Source organism: Schistosoma mansoni, chromosome 1, assembly GCF_000237925.1.
Source record: "Schistosoma mansoni strain Puerto Rico chromosome 1, complete genome".
Classification (NCBI taxonomy): Eukaryota; Metazoa; Platyhelminthes; class Trematoda; order Strigeidida; family Schistosomatidae; genus Schistosoma; species Schistosoma mansoni.
In genome coordinates this window covers 50,898,535-50,913,403 of record NC_031495.1, presented here as the reverse complement: position 1 = coordinate 50,913,403, position 14,869 = coordinate 50,898,535, and the positions used below count along the sequence as shown (strand labels likewise).

Here is a 14,869-nt window from a genome sequence, read left to right as displayed (position 1 = left end):
TGGATAGAAGTATAACACGATGATTACTGATTCTATTAAACTAGGACTGTCCTGAGTATCAAAAAATTATCTAGATTCAAAATTGTGAAGTATTTTATTACAACTGAATAGATGGATAAATGAATGATGATAGGGACACTTTAAAAATATATGCTCATTCTCATATCGGCTGAGAAATGAGTTCATAGTGCTAATGAGCCATAATTGATAACAAAACAAAGATCCTTTCCTCTCTGGTTTTCCAGTATATATATATATAATGTGAACGTGTTCCGTCCAATAAACAAACGAACTGAGCAAGGCTACAATTTCCATGGTAATTGGCAGACTCCCAAGAAATTCATGAAGTGAGCTTAGATATAACATTGAAAAAAATGATAAACGGGTAAGTAAAGGACAAGTCCGGATTGATTAATAATAGTAAGAGAATTACTCCTCTAAGTAAGGTCCACATCTGGAACAGTCCTGAAACCTATATATACCTATTAAATAGAGATGAAATCAATTGACTTTATCGATAAAGATGTCTTCATATGTCTTGTCTTCCGTCTCTATATAAGTCAGATAATTAAACATTAGAAAGTATATTAATTAATGTAAGAGACACTATGACAAAACAAGAAAACGGCTTTTGTTGAAATGGATAAAATGTTTCAGTAATGGTGGGGGGTGGCGTATATATATATATATATATATATTTGTAATTGATTTCTTCGCTCAAGTTAACCAATCAGAAATAAATAGGAAAGAACTGCTTGTCCGAAAAGAAGGTTGGTCATAGCATTTCGATAAATAAGGAAACTAGTTGATAGTAAATGTTTAATGCATAATCGTACTATGAGTACACGTCTGAGTACTTTATTTCTTAATTCGTGATAGAACCGGTCTAAAAAATGTAAATTAGTTGGGTAGTTGTTATGATAAAGAGAAAAATCTTGTATTTTAATTTCAAGGTCGTATACGATTCATACTTCCGAAAATAGAAAACAAAACATATGAATTTGTCTGATAACTAGGTAAACACATGCTACGACGAATGTGTTCCAGTGAACACTCGTTTTACTGGTAAAATAACTACATGGTGAGAAACGTTTTCTAAATTTGGATAATTTAATTTACAAGTTGAATCGTCTGATACGTGAATGCATTTTTAGGACACAACAATATCTAAGAAAAACCCTATCAGTATTCCAGACTAAATACTTTTGTGTGCAAAATGTTTAAAATTTACTTTTCACTAAATTGCAAAGATTGTGACTTCTGGAATACATATAGGGGGGCCAATATATAATTAAATGATGCAATTTTTCTTAAAAGCTACGTCCAAATAACAGTTATGTTATTTCAGAAATGTCATTTCAATATTTGAATTTCCCTACGAATACCACATTTTCAACTGTAAATTTTTATATAGCATGATGTTCACTCTTAACTTAGTCGACTGGATTAAATCATGATACATGTCTCTTAATTATTGTTCCTTTATAATTAATGTACACATTATCTAGATTATAAATATTTGTTAAGGCTATGTTCACATTTAATTGATAAACAAACAACTACACTTGTTTGTTTAATTCTATTTATGAATAAATATAATACGAAATTGTAATGTGTCACACCTATTTACAAACCAAATGAATCAGGTCATTTTTGTATTTTTGTATAAGGTCAATGATAAGAATATAATAGGTTGACTACAAGCAACGATATGTACTTTTATGATAACAATGAAATTGATTACTATCACTTAATGTTTAGAATCAAATAGTGAAGGATAAACATTTGTATTTCAATCTCTGATTATTGATTAAAAATAGTAAATAGTATCCTGCTTACCATGCTTGTTAATTAAGGCTATATTGAGGCAATACGCACAGTATGCACATATGCCAATTAGAGACAGACCAGTTGCAGTCCTAACAAATCGATGGGAAGATTCAAACAAACAATACTGAATGTATCCTGTTTGTGTTACAATAATTGAACAGTGTTCATTTATGACTGTAATTATCAGTAACTATCTTGACATTCGATGACTTCTATTCATCTTAACAATTTATACTGTGCGTATGTTCAATTTATGTAATCAGCCATGCATTGTATTGGCATTATTACACATTTATTGTTTTGTATAAAAGCTTGAACAATTAATTACATGCAATTAAAAATTAATAACATTCTATAAAACCATTAATTTTAAAACTTATCATCATCAGATGACATAAAATGAATAAATATCTTTGATACTGTTTTGAAAATTTAATTAAAAGATAAGGTGTTCCTTAACACCGCTTACCCATGATCTCACCAGGGGACGAACCCATGTTTCTTAGGAAGCACTCAACCTTTAGATTATTGAGCTAAAATTCAATGGTCCAAAAATTAGGACGAAACAATTGTTCAGTCCCCGCCCGTTGAGCTTCACTGAAATCCAGACAAGTGTTAATCTGCGAAGAACTTTCTCCACAGAATGTTGTTCGTAATATTTTCTGAGATGAAAATGTATATTATTGGGGTAAAACTCAATGTAAACATTTATGAATGAATATAATTCGTTGCTAATCACTCTTGAAAAATATTCATAAGTTAAATGCTTACAAAGAAAAGACCCTGGAGATGGGCAGTACACGCTTTGCGAATATCGTCAAAAACTGCATCACAAAACAAGACCTAACATGGAATCTTGAAGGCAAAGAGAAAGGAGGAAGGACCTAGAACATTGAGTCGGGAATTGGAGGCGAACACCAAAAGAATGAGTAGCATTTGTAAACAACCGGTAAAGAGAGACGATGAAATAGTTATTTGAGAAATCCTGGTCGCCAGCCAGTGGCCCATGAGGGGTGATAGACTGAGTAAATAAGTAAATAAGTCCCTATGAAACTAAGACTTTGTTGAAATTCTGGAAACTCTGTGTTAATAATTATTTACTGTGATCAATTATTTTGTAGTCAATAAAGCTATTATTATTGTCTCGCTTTGTATAGTAAGCTGAAAATTAAGTGACATTTTCACCGTCTTTTTAAAATTAAGTATATCACTGATAGGATTTTGTTGAATAATCGGCATATGTACAAATGTAAACGATAATATTGTCATGTTTTAGTGGGTTTGCATGTTTGAGTGCGTGTGTGTATATGATCTGAAAGCAATTTGATGGGAATTATTGTAAATTCACTGACTGGTTCCAATTAAATGTACTAACTCGAACTTACATTTAATGAGAGTTGGATATTATTATTATTATTGGTTTTATTCAATATTATATTTTGGGTACATAATAGAATTCTCAGAGCAAAGTATTTCAATAAGTTTCCTCTTCTTATTGCCTGATTGATCCTGAAGATAAATATTGAGTGATAGCCAGTTAGGTGTTCGCAGTTCAGTGATGGACATATGAATAGTGTTCATTCTTTTCAATGAATATTTCCAGTCACCACGATGTCTCTGATTTACTTTTTCCTAACTAGTACAGCAAAGTTCGTAAAGTTTTCATAAACACACCTGAATGGGTCATGCGAATAATAGACACAATGATGTGTTAAAATAAACAAAAGCAGATAAGCAAAGATGGATAGTGGCTAGCAGTGGAGTCCAGGACGAGCGTTTCGTCCTATTTGGGACTCGTCAGTTGGATGTACCTGCATCTCAGAGTTGATGTTCAACCTGGGACTCGAACCTAGTACCTTTCGCTTCAAACACCACCGCGTTATCCACTCGGCCACTGGGTCCTGATAGCCACTTGTTTGTGCAATGGGGTGAAGTTTAAATTCACTTGGTATTATTTGTTTGAATCTTCCCATTGATGTTCTAGGACTGCAACTGGTCAGTCTCTAATTGGCATATGTGTATACTGTGTGCATTACCTCGATATAGCCTAAATTCACAAGGATGGTAAGCAAAGATGGATAGTGGCTAGCAGTGAAATCCAGGACGCGTGTTTCGTCCTATTTGGGACTCGTCACTATCCATCTTTGCTTACCATCCTTGTGAATTTAAGCTATATGGAGGCAATACGCACAGTATGCACATATGCCAATTAGAGATTGACCAGTTGCAGTCCAAAAACATCAATGGGAATATTCAAACAAGCAATACTAAATGAATTTAAAAGCAGATAACTTGTTGAAATATCTAGATGGCAGAAACAGTAATCTTATGTGATAGGGTTGCGTAGTACGGAACAACTAATTAGTATTACATAGTCTCCTAATTGTTCACTAAACAATGTCAGATTTTTAGTGGAAATCATAATGAAAACTATTATTATTATTATTATTTAGTCCCAACAAAATCCCCCAACCAAAACCAGCATTATCATTTCTGCATAAAGCAACTAGAATATCATGTGATTTTAGATGAATTAAATGTGATTCATTTCATTTCTTTTATTTTTCTTGAAAAAGAAGCCAATAACAAAGGATTAAATTTTCATTAGTCAATCATTCTTCTTTCCTAGGTTTTATATTTACATACATCTATCTTTCAACAGATGACTCAATTTCTTCTCGTATTTGTGTTCCATTTACGAGACTAGGCTAGTTATATATATAAGTTTATCTGAATTTTAGGTTACTCTTTCTTTTCAAACACACGCCCACTCACCATGGGAATAGATTTAAATTTCAATGTACCAAAGACTGCATTTTAATATTATCTTTTTAAAATTAGAATTCACATAAAAAGAAAAAGAATAGCAAACAAAGTAAATAGACTAAGAGATATATAATCAAAGTGATCTGGATACAAAATAAGCATCACAAATTTGAGTCAATGTAGAATTTACGTCAACGAATTAAGAGTTAGATCAATTTTTTTATTTCCATTTTTATTTAAAATGTGGAAATTTATTGTTTTTGCGAAAATTTAGTTAATTCAGGTTGACGTATGATGTAAGTAGACAACATATTGATAACAATTCAATTTATCAGAGAAAACAAGGGACGATTATATTCACTTAATCCTAAAAAAAATACATTTTTAGCAAGAATACAGTATGACTAAGGCTAACCAGTTACAATCAAAATCACAGGACTGAACTGTCAAAGCATTTCTGATATCAATTTTATTGATTCTAGTAAATATCGTCGGCTAAAATTTACCACTAATGTTGATCAGGATATGAGATGACAGGGAAAAGTTATAGTTTATCAAGATGATTTTGTCTGTGTTGTAATAGCCAATCAAATGCAATGGTAGGAGAAGAGGCCATTAGTTATTTAGAAAGAAATTCTAATCGTTAAACAATTCTCCGAATTTGTGGTAGGTGAACATCACGGTATTGTCATTTAGTCAAAAGTTTTCGCATATTTGGATTGTGAGTACAAGTGGAATCCAAGGCGCCCATTTTGTTCCACTGAGGACTCTTCAGCTGCATTTACTCCGTCATTCTAGCAGGATGAAGCACTAATTCTGTAATCCACTGCTATCCGACAACACTTTACCAACAATAGTCTCTTTTGCCTATATTTGTCCTTACGTTATTGTAGACTGTATTGTTCGAATTGGAGTCAGAGTATAGACATTCTATCATTTATGAATTATTAATTTCATTAGCTTGTACAAATAAATTAAAATAAACAGAGGACAAAAGTATGATAAACTGGAGTAGATCAGGTAAACCTAATAGAGAATTTATTTACACCTACTATTTGGGATAATCTGTAATTTAACATCAGTGTCAGCGCAGATCTGAACTATAAATCTATAGGGAACATGTTGATTAGATCACAAAACAGTTAACAGGAATTCGAATGTGAAAATAACTTAGATTTCGAGAACAACCAATCACTGATAAGGTCATCACAATGAACTTATTCAATATGTTATGGAGTATCGAACGGATCAAATGCATGTGTGGATAATTTTAGAACGCTGTGTTATTGATTATGTGTCAATTCTGCTTTTCATTATTGACAGGCAAAGTGTCTAATTCAAATGCTTTATCATTGATATTATTCAGTCATCATTATTAAAACATTAGGATGTATTAATAAATTAATATATTTGTAATATCCCAATGAGTAGAAAAATTACATTTTCTGACATTTCGTGACTCAGAGTAAGCCACTTCTTCAGAAAATAAATAACCAAATTAACATTAATTCAAGTTTAAATAGTACAACGGAACAACACGAATATTAGGTGATCAATCGAAAAACAGATCTGAATAAATCAATGTCATGTCATTTCATTTCGGTCAAGGTGATTCATAAGCGACATGTATGTAAATTTGAGTCACGAAATGTCAGAAAATATAATTTTTATACTCATTGGGATATTACAAATATATTAATTTATTTATAACAATCTACCCAATGCTCAATTTATTCAAAATTATCAAATCAAAACTTGATAATGATACCTATTAGGATGTATTATTGACCCACCGTCAAGAGGATATACACAATTTAAAGACTAGACCATGTTTACTTTATAATAAGCAAAAAACATAAAGAACTAAGGATAGAAATACTCTGTGTTGGATCCGTTAAAAGAGAAGACAGATGAAATAAAGATTTAGCGATTATCTATCAGCTCTCTGTCTCCCCGGCACACATACACATTATCATTTATCTTAGTCAATACATTAATTTCTAGATAATTACCGTTGATGTTTGTTATCAGTTGACAGAAACTACTGAAAACTAGAAATCGGCGATCGGTAGCTGCTTCATCTGATAAACGGATCTGCGTAGTTTTTTTAATGGAAATCATGAATAAAGTCTTCAACGATATCACGTTATTTTCATGCCATAACTCATTTAAATTATACGTTGAATCTATGAGCAAACTGAATATATCGAATATTTCCCCCTTAGATATTGGTCAGCTAACTGGGATGAACGATCTTGAGACAAATACACAAAAGTTTTTTCTACTCTATAAAGTGGAAATACGAAGTCAGGAAGAAGCGATGGGAGAGTATTGGGCACACATTGAGGAAATCACCCGATTGCGTCACACGACAAGCCCTCACATGGAATCCTGAAGGCCATACGAAAAGAGGAAGACCAAAGAACACATTACGCCGAGAAATGGAGACAGACATGAGAAGAATGGACAAAAATTGGATAGAACTAGAAAGGTAGGCCGAGGACAGAGTGGGTTGGAGAATGCTGGTGGGCGGCCTATGCTCCATTGGGAGTAGCAGGCGTAAGTAAGTAAGTATTTGTAAGAAGAAGTTGAGTAATGTGTAGTAATTAATGTAGAGACTCAAACGAGACATACAAGGTCTTCTATTATACTGAAAATCTAACCAAATTCAAGATTTGGTTTTTTCATTCAAAATCAAAGTTCACTGAAGGATAAAACATATTTCGCTACCAAGAAATAAGTAAACATAGACGATACCTAACTTCTAAGCTGCTCAAAGTTGATAAAGATATGTTTTGTTCATCTAAATAATGGGTAAGACATGGTGCTGAAATTAAGTTATAAGTGTAATAAATTGGTCGAAACTAGCACATGTAAACTATTGGATGTTGATTCAATAGTTTGAAGGTTAAGGATATGCTATAATGCCTGAGGTTTCTGTGCTTGAGCCCCGATGGGATTAGGAAGGTGAACTACTGAGGATTTTCTAGTGTTTCCTAGTTCTCAATAATTTTCTAAGTTCCTTCGGGAATGTTTAACAATAATATTTAAATACGAATGATTCGATTACCATTCTGATTAATTTATTTGTTCAATTTGTAGATAATTTTCACATTATAAACAGACAATTGGACAAACAATTGTTCGTCCAGTTGATAGAAAATCACATTAGAAGCTGTTTTAAGAAATTAAACAAACTCTTTATAAACATTTCAATCAAATAATAATTGCATGACTACTAGCGAATTCCAACTATATAAATATCAATGAGGTGGTTAGATAATAGTATAAAAGAGAATTACAATAATACTAATAATAATGATTATAATAATGTTGAAATTGAAAATGTGGGAAAAGACAACAAATGAATAACCATATTTAGATCACTTAGATTGATTTCAAATGATGGTAGGTCCTGGGTTCGAATCTCGCGAGTGCGGGATCGTGGATGCACGCTGCTGAGGAGTCCCATAATAGGATGAAACGGCCGTCCAGTGCTTCTAGGTTTTCGATGGTGGTCTAGCTTCAATTGACTCATGATTTCAACTATGAAGATACTAATAATAATTATTATTATAATGTTGAAATTGAAAATGTGGGAAAAGACAACAAATGATTAACCACATTTACATCACTTGGACTGATTTCAAATGATACCTAAGATATTCAAGCAAAAATTACGATTCTCCTGTGACTGTCAAGAAGCAAATAAACCGATTCATTTTTATGTACACCAGATGTACATACATATCTATCTACCTAATATATATTGATCGATTTATATATGTATATATATACTAAAGTACAAATTGGTCGGCTTATCTATCTCGTTCTCTCAAAAACAAATGATTTTGCATATTTGTTTCCTTAGTAATTTTAAGCTTTAACACAATAATAATACTACTAATAATATATACTGTATATTATTATTAATGACAATCAATAGTCTGGCTTGGTCGCGTAGTTATCTGTATACATTGCCTATTTTGACCTTGATTTTAAATGGTAAAATCAAGTAAGTAAAGAAAAACATTTTCAAACGAAAAAAAGGATTGTGAAGTAGTTCACTTCATTGTTTAAGTGAGTAGTCTACTTTGCTACTTTCATTGATTAATGTTCTAGTCTACTGAATAGCTTTAAATGTAATTAATTTACAAACAAGCCTACAACCTCTCTTCTCTTCCACAGATTAGCTAATGAGTTAATGGGATAGATTTAAATAAATCAACTTTTTTAAAGACAAACTAGCATCGATTTACCAATGTTGAGATGGATTATCAAATGAATGAAATCATTCTAAGTTGTTTATATTATCTTTCATTCTATTACTGAATACTAACGACGTCTGTACTTGTGCGAATAGTCGAAAAAGTTCACGAAATGAACGTTATCATTAATACCATTAAAAAAAGTCTATCAATATTATAAAGATTTAGAGAAAATACTTTGGTATTTTACTGGATTCCAGTTTATTATTCTAGTTCTAGTGTTCGTTAATTGTCAATATTCATGTATCTGGGACTTAAATGCTTGATACTAACCTCAGATGAAGACAACTAGTGTAGCAGCAGCCTCTATATCAGTAGGCCTCAGAATATACAAATGGAAGAGCAAGATCCTCAAATACAACATGGAGAACACCAACCCAATCACACTTGATGGAGAAACTGTGGTAGAGTTTGAAACCTTCACCTACCTGGATAGCATCATCGATGAAAATGGAGGATCCGATACAGATGTCAAGGTAAAGATTAGATAAACAACAACAAAATTCTCACAGATGAACTACATGTGGAACTCAAAACTACTGTCTGCAAGCCAACATAAAAATCGGAATTTTCAATACGAACGTCAAAACAGTTCTACTATATGGTGATGAAACGTAGAGAACTACCACAGCCATCATCAAAAATGTACAAGTATTTATGAACAATTGTCTACTCAAGATACTCAATGTTCGTTGACTATATACCACCAACAACAGTCTACTATGTAGGAGAACAAACCAGCTTCCATCCTAAGAGGAAGTTAGGAGAAGACGTTGGATGTGGATAGGACATACATTGAGAAAATCATCAAACTGCATCACGAGTCAAGCTCTAACTTGAAATCCTGAAGAGGAACAGGAAATAGAAAGACCGAGAAACACACTGCGTCGGGAATCGGAAGGATACATGTAAAGGGTCATTAGCAACTGGAAGGGATTGCCCAGGACAGGGTTGGATGGAGAATGCTGGTGGACGGCTTATGCTTCTTTATGAGGAGTAACAGGCGTAAGTCAGGAAGTACTAACCACCCAGTCCTCCAAAAATGCAGGAAGTGTGAAAAAATGTTTTACTTTCAAGGTTAGTTTTACTGCGAAAAACGAGGTTATTTACAGGTTCCTGTGATATAAATGTTCTAGAAGATCCTGGGAATACCCTAAATTAATTGCTGTGTCCCCAATTTTCCAACCACTGTATGACATATAGTTCATCGCTTTTTTAAAACTTTGTGAGAAATTTCTACTGAACGCTGATTGGAAAAAGTACGTTCAAACTTTTTCTCAGCTTCTAAAAGATTTTCAAAGAATTAGCATGTAAATACCGAGAAATTCCCTAGACCAAAAACGAAACATCTGTCTAATTCTAGTCACCAGCTGTTATGCCGAAAATTAGCTCTAAAAAACAAGTCATTCAGATAACATCACCTGAATGATAATTATTTCATTTCATTTACTAAAATCAAATTATGTAATATTAAGGAATTCTAATTATTTCATCAGATGAATATTTTGTGAGTGTATTATTGAAAATATGTGTTCTAATCTCCCAATTAATCAGTAGATTAGTTCTGTAGTTTCATTTTGTTTTAGTTGGTGTCGATTAAAGAAGAATGAGAAAATCTGATCAAGCAACTAATGTATATGTATATTTGTGTAGAATAACAGAAGCATATATTTATCTAACCTTTATTTTCAGAGCAACCTAGTTTATAGCTTTATTGACTGGTTTTAGGTGGAAATTTGATGTTAATTAAGCCCTATTATGAGGCTTGATAATTTGGCTCATTTATTTCATTCAGTAGCTATGTGTACTTGTGTGTGTGTGTGCTTGAATACTGTTGTGACATTGGCTTTTCGTTCACACTATTTATCAACTCTATTGTTTATAAAATCAATCTGAATACCTGAAAAATCCGTAGTGAAAAATATGAAAAATACTAGATTGTACTGATAATCATTATTATTATTAACAAAATTAGTGATTTGTATTATTCAGTCAAAGTGAAGATATTTTACATCATAAACTGATTTCTACATAGTATGCCAAACCGACTGAAGTAGGGAATTTGAACCACTAGGTTTTTATTCAGTGATCAACTAAGTTTCATTACAGCGGAGTGTTAACCACGATCGAGAGAGCAGTCTGAAGGTCACGAGATCTCAACCGAAACATGCTGCTTACAATCGGTGCATCCTGTTAAACTATATATTGTAGAGCTAGTCAACTGTACAATGACAAGAAATTCAAGACCCTATTCAGATTTCAGTAAATTTATGATATATAGGATATCTATAGTCACGTCCCAACGCATTATTAGTATTTCAAGTAAAGAAAGAATAATAAAACTATTTACGAGTCACTAGATTACTTAAAAAAGGACATCATTATATGGTCATAACATGGCACCAAAATAATTTAAAATAGCACAAGGTGAATGTTGTAATGTTTTGATAAGAATGCTAATTCCAAGTTATTCTTTTCTGAATAACTACACTATATTTTCAGTTTATAAGATAGTACTTTCCTGAAAGAAACATACTACCAAGAACCACGATTTAATTGCATAACCATGAAAGGTACAATCGCCTTCGATGGCATGACTACAGAAACGCCATTCAATGAATAATATATCAGAAATTTATATAAACAGGGTGAGAACAATCTTGATTCATCTCAAAGGTTTATTTACAACTTTAAAAGGTTTCACGAGAAAAAAATTATTTTCAGTCACTTTAGATGAGTTCTTTTATTGAACATTTGTTTGTAAATTATGGTTAGCTGCATACAGGTTTTTAATTCCCTTAGTTTCCTCTGATTAATTTTTTATTTTGATATATCACTGTTTTCTGATTGATTATAACTATAAAAAGTGGCTTCTCTGAAATTTATCCCTTTCCCCAGTGAGTTACATCTCTGTTAAGATCATGGATGTACACAATTAAAGCGTTTCAAACACTCATTTCTACTTCCAATCTATGATTATCAGTTGTTTTCCAGCTATTTTGTGTCACTGATGTAAAAAATTTCATCATTACTAGTAATATCATCTGACAGAAATATCTTCATTTATTCTCACATTTTATTTCATAATAAAATTCTTTTGCATTACCATTATTATCAATTGATAATTGTACACAATGGATCAGCTGATCAGTTCAGTTACTAGGAAAATTCAATTATCGCCTTTTTTCCATTTCTGTATATATAGATAGATCGACGAAAATCTACGGAAACATATATACATATATGGGAATAAAGAGATGCCCTTTAAACTTAGGAAAAACATTCTTCATTTTCTATGTATTCATATCTGTACACATTTATAAGCTTTTCTGTTCAATTTTGCGTAAAATGTTTGTAATTGGAGACAATCAACTAGGGTTTAAAAGTAAAGATTATCGATTACAGCTGAGGGTATTCACAAGGAATTTAATGTTCAGTAAATATGTTGTACTTTTGACTGTGTTCTCATTCATTTAGTGATTGATTTCTAAATGTTGGAACGTAGTTTTTACTAAAGATTTCATTTTATCCCATCGTTTTCATTGTATTTATGTTTTTCATTGTACATATTAGGTTGCGTTACACTGATAAGTTCATATCAGACAGTTGTGAATAACTACAAATAGTTAATATGAAATCTTTAATGAAATTTTACATTTAAAAAAACAAGCAGAAAAATCTTTGAAGATGCTAGCTATAAGATACACTTATTAAACATCCAAATCACCCCAGATAACTTCACTTTGAATGACCGTAAATTCATCTTTTTCTTCAGGTATTATTTTGTCGTTAAGAATAGCTACATTGATTGGAATGCAAGTTTATGAAATTCAGAAAAAATATTTCAATAAATTTTCTAATAAAAACATTAATCTTCATACTAATATATTTATAAATAATTGATCATATTTCTTTGTAGTGTTTATATGAACTAATGATTCTTCTGTACTTAATGTCTGCTGATTTTGAATTTCAAACACAATACGTTCGTTAGTGCTCACCTAGTTCTTTCTACTTAGATTACGCTATTTCAGGAATTCCTAGATCGTACAATAATTAAAATACTTCTAATTATCACATTCTTCTACGTAAATTTCTTAGTAAACTTCTCTTTTTCTTTGTTTTATTACCCAGCCTTTGACTATAGTACATATATGATTCGAAGGGGTTTTTTTGCGGAGATTTCAGTATTTTCATAGTTGAAATCATGAGTCAATTGAAGCTAGACCACCATCGAAAACCTGGAAGCACTCGACGACCGTTTCGTCCTATTATGGAACTCCTCAGCAGTGCGCATCCACAATCCCACCTCGCGAGATTTGAACCCAGGACCTACCAGTCTCACGCCAGAGTACTTAACCGATAGACCACTGAGCGGGCCGGCATCCAACGGTGTTAATGTCTAACTTCAACCAATCCACGAAGTTTGAGCAACCATTCACCAATTGTCTTCAATGGGTTGATATCTCTACATTGGTTGAAGTTAGACATTAACATATATGATTGACTATTAATCAAAATCAATCTAGTAATATCTTAGTAATCTAGAAATGTAAATGAAATTAATCAGTATTTTCAGTAATAAACAATATATATGTATTAGTGTGCTGACAGTTGTATGAATTGATTTAAAGTTGTTACATTTAACATTCAGAATCCGATCACCTAGTAGTAACACAGTCGAGGATTTGATCAGTGAGGTGTTTGGATCTGAAACGTAGAATCCATTATTTTCAACATTTAGTGTGAGTATAATAAATTGTAAACAGTTTAATGAACAATAATTGACTATTTATGTAAATAACTAAAACATGATCGAACATGAAATATGTCGAAAAATAAATAAATTATAGAGATCAGCAATGTTTATGGATGTATCAAAATGTATGTTTTTAGGTAGTAAAGTTCAAATTAAAATGGAACAGTGACGTACAAATGACCTTGAACTGAAAGTGTTATACAGTTACTTTTACTTTACTTTAAATGCTAGTACAACAATAAAACAACAACAACAACAGATTATGGTATTTATTATGATCTACATATACAATTACTATTATGTATCAACTTGTATCTTTTGGACAAAATTATATCTGTTAGACAGGACATATTAATTAAAATATAATTAAGTTGAGAGTCACTTGAATGGACGGGTTGTTGCTATCAGTGAAATCCAAGAAAAGCATTTCATGCTGTTCAAGACTAGTCATTTGAGTATGGCTATATCCTACTGCTATTGTCCATAAAGATATTCAAATCATATACCTATCATTTCAAAAGTCAATGTTTAATTCATTGAACAAAAAATATTCCGACGACTATTAATTTGTTGAAAGGATATGATAATGAGTAATCCCAAGGATCTGTGTGTTTCCCATCGTTGACACTCAGGATCGAATTCTTATCACACTGATACAACTAGTAACGTAGATTTTGATGGAAATATTACATAAATTAAAGGTTAATTTTTATCAAAAGGTGATCTCAGATGAAAAATCACTAAAAATTAGCTAATTTCTTGACAACCGTTTTACCATCACAATTCAGTACCTTCAGCACCTTACAATCCAGCCAACGAATTTATTAATCTCAATTTTCTAAATTTAGTTAGATTTTCAGGGCGCTATTATATCACATAGTTCTGATAATCTTCGTCTTCTTATTACATTATCGAAATTTATCAAAGGGACTAATTGCTTTAAATATTATTAATTATTAGTTTAAATCATATTTTAAAGTTCATTTCATTAATTGTAAGAGGTCTGTTTTTACCGAAATAACGATTATTTTGATTGCAAATTTCAAAGGTAGGGGTGATAAAAAAATGAAAATCAGTTGTTGATACTACTCATCCAAAAAGATTACCGTAAATAAGCTATGAGTTATAAACTTTGTGTCAGTTTATCCTTGAAATAAAGTATTACTAACTGGGTTAGGCTGAAATTAGGAGAAAAATAATCAATAAAGATAACCAGACTAAGAAATGACACTAGTCCCTTGAAGTC

General features: G+C 31.8%; 1 non-coding gene across 1 annotated transcript; it reads right to left on the bottom strand.

Moving 5' to 3' along the window:
• Positions 1–3,659: 3,659 nt before the first annotated feature.
• Positions 3,660–3,731, bottom strand: Smp_tRNA_01424_Pseudo_TTG.1.1. Its single transcript has one exon. It is a non-coding gene (tRNA).
• Positions 3,732–14,869: the final 11,138 nt, after the last annotated feature.